The 8549-nt window shown below is 36.9% G+C and overlaps 1 non-coding gene across 1 annotated transcript; it reads right to left on the minus strand.

The window, feature by feature from the left end:
* Window positions 1-4013: 4013 nt before the first annotated feature.
* LOC126004905 (U6 spliceosomal RNA) lies at window positions 4014-4117 on the minus strand. Its single transcript, XR_007494125.1, has one exon. It is a non-coding gene; the product is annotated as a U6 spliceosomal RNA (small nuclear RNA).
* Window positions 4118-8549: the final 4432 nt, after the last annotated feature.

The following is an 8549-nucleotide window of genomic DNA, read 5'->3' on the forward strand; positions in this document are numbered from 1 at the left end:
AACTTCATAGTATAGCAAGGAAAAAGAAAGAAACTGAGTTGAAGAGGTGAAACACAAATATAAAAGGATGGGGGCCAGAAGCCAAGTTGTCCCAGGCACATTGGTAGTGTTTATAAAGGACAGAACTAAATATACAATCAAAAACAACAACAATGGAGTCAACCCAAACTTTAGCAATCTAAATTTAAAATGAGCCTATTATTGGCAGGCTGGGGGGCAAAGGGGAGGGGGGATATACCTGTGGAACATTGATGAAGGGAGGTTGACACTGGTGGTGGGATTGGCCCTGATTCATTGTGTGTCTGAAATTCAACAATGAAGGACTTTGTAAATCAAAAATAGTTTCAATAAAATAAAAAAAATATGCAAGTACAAAATAGTTAATGTAATATGTTTTAGATATCAGAGTTGAAAACTTATTATGTAAATGAGACTAAACATGATATTGTAGTAAATTATTTTTATTTTTTTTTATTTAAATGGTTTAAATCAGATAATTTCATTTTCCATCCTATTTTTTTTCTTAAAGCAAGCAACATGAAATAAGTTTGTTATGTGCTAGCTATAGAGGCAGGCTGGGGGCAGGAAGGAAACTGGGGACATTGGTCTCACAGGTTGTAGGGCTAGTTTTGGATATTGTATATCTGAAACAACTGTATTATGAATAATTTTGTCAATCACAGTGTTCGAATAAATTTAACTTTCAAAAAGTTAGCCTGCTCTTAGTTCCAAGTAGATTCCATTATGCGCTATCAGAGGCATAGGGTTGTGCCCTCAAGTATGGTCATTTTATCTTAAGCTGATGTAAGGACTTAAAGGCATAAACTGGGGGCCTGTTCCTGCTGAATAGATCATGCAGGACAGTATGTTTTCACATCATTGATATCCAGAAGTTGTAATTTTGCACCTTGATTTTCATAAACATGTTATCATGTTACCATAAGCATCTTCCACATAGTTAGATAATTACTATTTACAATGACTGCATGCTATGCCATGATGTAAATGTCTAATAATTACCTAAATTGGCTGTTCTCCCATTGTTGGATGCTTAGCCAACACTGCCACATATGGTGACACAGGTTGTGCACAAGTATAAGAATGTTAATTTCAAAGACTATCAATAGAAATAGAATGACACTGGACATAGTCCTGTCAATTCATTGAGAAGCCCAATGGGTAAATTTTCTAAAGAACTTGCTGTAATCAACCGAACTACAAATCTCTCAGGACAAGTTAATCAGATTTTTTTAATTACAAACTTCCCTCCCTCATGGCAAAGCAGAAAGAAATTTTTAGACCTGGGCCTGAACAACCTGTGTCCTCTGACCTTCCTGAGATGGGTATCAGGGAGCAGAACCATAAGCTGCATGCAATGCCTTGGTGCTGTGCCAAAGGGGAGGCTAACTGGGCACATGCAGACCAGGCACAATATGTAAAGCTGAATGAATTCAGTGTCGCCTGGCAAGAGACAAGGGAGTTGCCGAATTGGATGCTTGTTTTTGCATCACATTTCTCTTGACCATGCACCCATTGGAGAATTAGCAATGACACTATCCTATGCTTCTCCTCCTTTGTGCTCAGACACAAATGCCTTTCCCCAAGGTCTGGAGAGATAGTTCAGGAATTGAGACATTTGCCTTGTACTTGGCTGACCCCATTTAATTCTCCAGCAGCACATATAATCACTGGATACCTCTAGGAGTAACCCCTGAGTATAGAACCAGGGATAGTTTCTGAGAACCGCTTGATGTGGTTTTAACCCCCATCCCAATAAAATGTTATAATAATAATAAGCCCCTTTCTCCCTCTCCCTCTTTCCATAATAAGCTTATTCTGGGAAAGATAGATTTCTATTTTTTGAGAGCTAAAGAGCTGAAATATTTGCAAATTGCTAGAGGATCTTTCTTTGGGGGGAGCTACAGGAATCAATTAAAGAGGACAGTTTTGGAAGATATGGTAAGGGGATGAATACTGATGCGGGCAGAGACCCTGTCAATGACACAAAGTCAATCAGGCTAAAATTGAGTTGGTTTGATCTGCACATATAGGGGCTTGTCCCTGCCACCCAGGAACCTAGTTTTTGGGGGAGCACAGAACTCACGATGGGTTGAGATTTTATTCTTTCAGGTGAATGAGAGTGACCTCAACTCAAACACTATGTGATATACTTTAACCAGAAAAGAACTTAAGAATGATTGATTGTGTGTAGGAAGTAAAAGATTTATTAAGGTAAAATATACACTTGAAGCAAAGGTGGGAGATCTCAGGGGAGTCTCATTGGTTGGGTTTTGGGGTAGGGATTTTATAGGGCAGGGAAACTAAAGTGCAGAAAATATTTATGAAAGGGTTGGACTTGTGCAGCGTTTTTTCAACCACTGTGCCGTGAGATATTGTCTGGTGTGCAGTGGGAAAAATTCTGATTTTATTTGTAACATGCAGCTTCGGCTCACCAATAGATCAATTATTATATTATTTCATAATAAAGTAATCATAAAATAATTTATTTGTGTTTATTTGATTCCTATTCAAGAGAATTACTTTATATATAGTCAATATAGGAACAGCGTTAAATTTTTTTGGTCGGGGGCACACCCGTTTGACGCTCAGGGGTTATTCCTGGCTATGTGCTCAGAAATCGTTCCTGGCTTGAGGGGACTATATGGGATGCTGGGGGATCAAATCGCAGTCCATCCTGGGCTAGCACTTGCAAGACAAATGCTCTACCAATGAGCCACTGCTCCAGCCTGCAATAAAATATTTGGTGAGAACAAAAATAAGTAACTTACTTCTAGCGCCACTACTCTTGCCCCAGAGTTAAATTTTTTTTTTAACATTTTCTAAATGTTAAATTTCTCATGATTTTTTTTTTCATGAAAAAAAGTGTGCCTTTGCACAAAAAGGTTGAAAAACACTGGACTAGTGAATATGATTCAGTGGTGTTGGGTTGCATATTAAGATAATAATCTTGCTCATCATTATCATCTCATTATGCAGCTAGGGGTCATGTAATTTAGTCATTTGGGGCTCAGCAAACAACAAAGGTAAAATCAGGGTCTGGGTCTCTTCACGGAGCAAGTAACTGACTGGAACAGGTTCTTCAAGTTCCCTTATCAGAGGCTGGCACTGCAGTGATGCTCATTTTGGGCTTTGCAGCTTCAGTGATCTCCTACACTGTCTCTTCAGCTTCCTATTAATTTAAAAGAGAAGAGAGTTTCCCTGAATCTCCCTTAGGACTGGCTGTCATTAAGACTTCTAATATGACTTCTTTTAATTTTATTTTTTAATTGAAATAACATTGGTCTCTAATATTATATAGGTTTTAGCTGTGTAGCATTATAAGCCAACTTCTCTATAAACTATATTGTGTTTGCCATGAAAAGTCTAGTTTCTATACTTCATATATACAATTTACCCAACCTTTGCCCTCTTTCATTTTGATAACCAGCAGTTTGATCTTTCAATATATGAGTTTGTTTTGGTTTGGTCATTTTAAAAAATTGTCGTGGGTGTCACACCAGGTGGTGCTCAAGAGCCACTAGGGCCACATCCACTGGTTCCTGGGTATCCAGGCATTGCTGATCTGAATGTACAATCAAAACATATGTTCTACTACTTGAATTACATCCCCAGCATTTATTAATTTATTTATTTGTCCTCCGTATGTGAGCGATGTCATATGATATCTGTCATCTTCATTTCAATTAGCATCAAAGCTACCAAAGTCCAACCATAAGAAACAAAACTTCTTGACTGATTAAATATGGGACAGGTAAAAAGGAAAGAAAAAAGAGTCAATGAAAATATAACAAAGGGCCCCGGAGAGATAGTACAGTGGCGTTTGCTTTGCAAGCAGCCGATCCAGGACCAAAGGTGGTTGGTTCGAATCCCGGTGTCCCATATGGTCCCCCGTGCCTGCCAGGAGCTATTTCTGAGCAGACAGCCAGGAGTAACCCCTGAGCACCGCCGGGTGTGACCAAAAAAAAAAAAAAAAAGATAACAAAGGATGACATATAGTTCACAGTAGTTACATAGCGATAATTTTTTTCCTTCAGGGGCCATGTTAATCTTCTCTGTATCATTCTGATTTTAGTATATGTGCTGCTGAAGTGAGCACAACAAAGTAATAAATTTAAAAAAAAAATTAACAAAGTATTTAACAATACTAATGAGAATTGAAAGTAGAACTCAAGGGGCTGGAGAGATAGCGTGGAGGTAAGGCGTTTGCCTTTCATGCAGAAGGTCATTGGTTCAAATCCCGGAATCCCATATGGTACCCCGAGCCTGCCAGGAACAATTTCTGAGCGTGGAGCCAGGAGTAACCCCTGAGCGCTGCCGCGTGTGACCCAAAAACAAAACAAAACAAAACAAAAACAAAGAACTCAGTCAGATATTGTATACCTATGCTAAGTGTAGCATTATTCACAATAGTCAAAAAGTAGAAGCAACCCAGAGAGGTTCAGAAATAGGTAAGTGAATGAACACAATGTAAACTATACATAAATAAACTGTTATTTGGCCTTAAAAGGAAGGACAGTTTGACATATGTAGCACATGGCTTAGAATAGTATAGTTTAGTATAGTATATAGGCAAAGGTTGGGCAAATTGCATATATGAAGTATCTAAACTAGACTTTTTATGGCCAACACATAGTATACAGAGATGTTGACTTATAATGCTGCACAGCTGAAACCTATAGTATTAGAAACCAAGGTTATTTCAATTAAAAATAAATTAAAAGGAGTCATATTAGAATATTATAGTAAGTGAAATATGACAGTTATAAAAAGACAAGAATTGTATTATTTTATTTATCTGAGGTGACTAGACAATCATATTCCAAGAGACAGCAAGTAGAAAGATGGTTGAGAATGGAAAATTATTATTTGATGGGTGCAGAGTTTCTTTTCTTTTCTTTTCTTTCTTTCTTTCTTTCTTTTTTTTTTTTTGGTTTTTGGGTCACACCTGGAAGTGCTCAGGGGTTACTCCTGGCTCTATGCTCAGAAATCGCTCCTGGAAGGCTTGGGGGACCATATGGGATGCCGGGATTTGAACCTCCATCCTTCTGCATGCAAGGCAAATGCCTTACCTCCATGCTATCTCTCCAGCCCCCAGAGTTTCAATTATAACTTTGGTTGGTTTAATGGTTGCATAACAATACCAACAAATGTTCCTGAAGTGCACAATTAAGATGGTTAAATTTGGAATCAGGGAGGAGGCTCCAAGCACGCTGAAACACACTTTGTGTATGGTAACTCTAGGTTGGATCCCCAGCTCTGCATGAACCTGTAAGTGTACCAGTCACTGGGTGTGGCAAAAGTGGCTAAAGTTGTAACTTTCATGTCCATTTTGCCACTATTAGAAGATAAACCTGCACTATATGGTGAATGACTATTTACAGGAGTTATTAGTTAAAACTATTTAGCTGAGGACTAAAAGTATTTGAAGAGGACAATAAACAAATGAGCCCATAAATTTAATATTATAAAAATCCCATTCCTTCCTCACACATACTGTATATACTGCAGTTTAAGCCGAGTTTTTGGGCACAAAATTTGTGCCAAAAAACCTGAACTCGGCTTATACTCAGGTCATACAGGTTATTCGGTGCATGCACACTGAATCAAATGCACATAGTCTCCAGTTGTCTTCTGCTGTCTGCCGGAGCAGGTGGTACAAGTCAAGCTCAGTCCACAAGTCAAGGCTGAGCTGAAGAGGTAAGCGGCTGAACTGAATTGTATGTCATTGAACTATTTAACCCACAATATTCAATGGAACATTTAATTAAGTGAAAAACTCACTTACGGCAGTAAAGTTGTGTAAATAAATGTTTATAAATACTGAATCCTTATAATCAGGGGTTTTGAAGTATAATGATTCAGGATTTTTAACCATTTATTTACAATGCTTTACCGTCTTAAATGGTTTATTCACATTATTAAAGTTGCCATTGAATACTATGGGTTAATGTGGTATGTTAATGGTATATAGTATATCAAACAATTATCATTATTATATATTATATATATTATATTATAAATGTAATCATGTAATTATTTATTTACTGATTTCTCAGTTATTGTAATTGTTTTGAGTATATATTTTTATATTTGAAATTTACCAGTGGCTGCTGCATTTTCCACTTTAGCTTATACTAAGTCATTAAGGTTTCCCAGTTTTTAGGGTAAAATTAGGGGGGGGTTAACTTATACTCGGGTCAACTTATACTAGAATATATATGGTAAATTCAACTCAGGCCCAAAGGAATTTTCATCTGATGTTTTAAGAACTTGGACACAATTTTCTAAAATTTACATAGAATAATGAAGGTCTAGGATTAGCTTTACCAATTTGTTTTCTGGGGAGGAGGGAATTTGACACCCAATGGTACACAGAGACTGATCCAACTTGATGCTCAGAGGTGGGCTCCCAGTGCTTCTCAAAGGACCATGCAAGTCTGTGCATCCTGTATGCAAAGCATGCACTCCAACGAACTGAGCTATCATACTGACCCAGCTGTGCTGATTTGAAAAAAAGAAGGAAAAGAAATATGTACTTGATCAGATAATTAAACACATTTAAAGATAATTACCACTGTAGGGGCTGAAGCGGTGGCGCAAGTGGTAAGGCACCCAGGCATCCCATTTGGTCCCCCAAGCCAGGAGTGATTTCTGAGCGTATAGCCAGGAGTAAACCCTGAGTGTGACTGGGTGTGGTCCAAAAAAGAGAAAAAAATCAACACTGTAAAGGTCTCAGGTATGAAGTGTCTCACCTCAGCATTGGTGTATGTCACACTGTTCCCACCAGCAAATACCTTATTCCTGTCTTCCATCATCTAATTGAATCTACTTGTTACAAACATCCCATCTCTTTATTCTATCATTAGCCCCAAAGGACTTGCTTGTTATTGTTTTATTTGGTTGTTTAGTTTCTTTATATCCCACATATTGTTGAGATCATATAGTAATTCTTTTATTTTTAGACTTATATCAGTTAGAGTAATCATTTCAATGTCCACCTATGTTGTTGCAAATAGCAAATGTTCATCTTTTTACACTGAGTAGAATTTCTTTGTGTACATTTACCACATTTTTAACCAGTCTCATCTCTAGGCACTTGGGTTGTTTCCAAATCTTTATTATTGTAAATGGGCTACAATGAATAGAGGGACATACACCTAATTTTAAATTAATGTTTACATAATCTTTTTGTATAAGAACCAGAGATCCTATTACGTGATCATCTGGTAATTTTAATTTTAATTTTTTTGAGTAATGGCCATGATGTTTTATAGTTATTACACCAATTTATATATCTACCAATGGTACAGAGACATTTTTTTCCTGGATATCCCTGCCAATATCTACTGTTTCTTATATTTTTGATAATAGACATTCTAGTATGGGTAAAATTGTGCTGGGATTTTGATTTGTATTTCTCTAGTGATAAGCATTGCAGAATATTTTTTCATGTATCTTTTTGCCATTCATATATTTCCCATTAATTTCTTTTATTATTTATTATTAATTTTTATTATATGGTTTTGTTGTTGGTGTTGAATTGTTAAATATATGAGTATGTATGTGAGTATAATTTAATATATATATATATTTTGGGTTTTGTTATGTATGTTAAATGATAACCTTTTGCTTGATATAGGTTTTCTAAATATCTTTCTCAATTTAGTAGTCTGCCTTTTCATTTGGCATTTTTTCCACTGTGCATCACAAGTTTGACATCGTCCCATTTGATTATATGTAATTTTGTTTCTCATGATATTGAACAAATCCACAAAAATATCACTAAAACAGACATCAAAGAGTTTATTACAAAAGGCTTTTTTAAAATATATTTTACAGATGAAGACATACCCTAACATAATGAAAGCCATGAGATAGGATGTTCAGCTAAGAATAAAATATATAAATGGGCCTATGTATGAATATATATGCTTGTTCTATGATATAAGATAAAACTGGTGCCATTAACCAATAAGAAAAAGACAGAGTTTTTTTTTTTTTTTTTTTTTTTTTTTTTACAAAATAAGCTTAGGGGCTGGAGAGATAACACAGCTGTAGGGCATTTGCCTTGCATGCAGAAGGATGGTGGTTCGAATCTTGGCATCCCATATGATCCCCAGAGACTGCCAGGAGTGGTTCTGAGCATAGAGCCCAGAGTAACCTGAGTGCTGCCGGGTGTGACCCAAAACCCAAAAACAAAAAAAAAAAAAAATAAAAATAATAAAAGCTTAGAATTTAAAGAAAAATAAATCTGAATCCTTATATCAAATTTTTTTTTTTTTTTTTTTTTTTTTTGTGGTTTTTGGGTCACACCCGGCAGTGCTCAGGGTTACTTCTGGCTCCATGCTCAGAAATTGCTCCTGGCAGGCACGGGGGACCATATGGGACGCTGGGATTCGAACCGATGACCTCTTGCATGAAAGGCAAACGCCTTACCTCCATGCTATCTCTCCAGCCCCAAGAAATTGCTCCTGGCAGGCACGGGGGACCATATGGGACGCCCAGGATTCAGGATTCGAACCGATGGC

Source organism: Suncus etruscus, chromosome 3, assembly GCF_024139225.1.
Source record: "Suncus etruscus isolate mSunEtr1 chromosome 3, mSunEtr1.pri.cur, whole genome shotgun sequence".
In the NCBI taxonomy this organism is placed as follows: Eukaryota; Metazoa; Chordata; class Mammalia; order Eulipotyphla; family Soricidae; genus Suncus; species Suncus etruscus.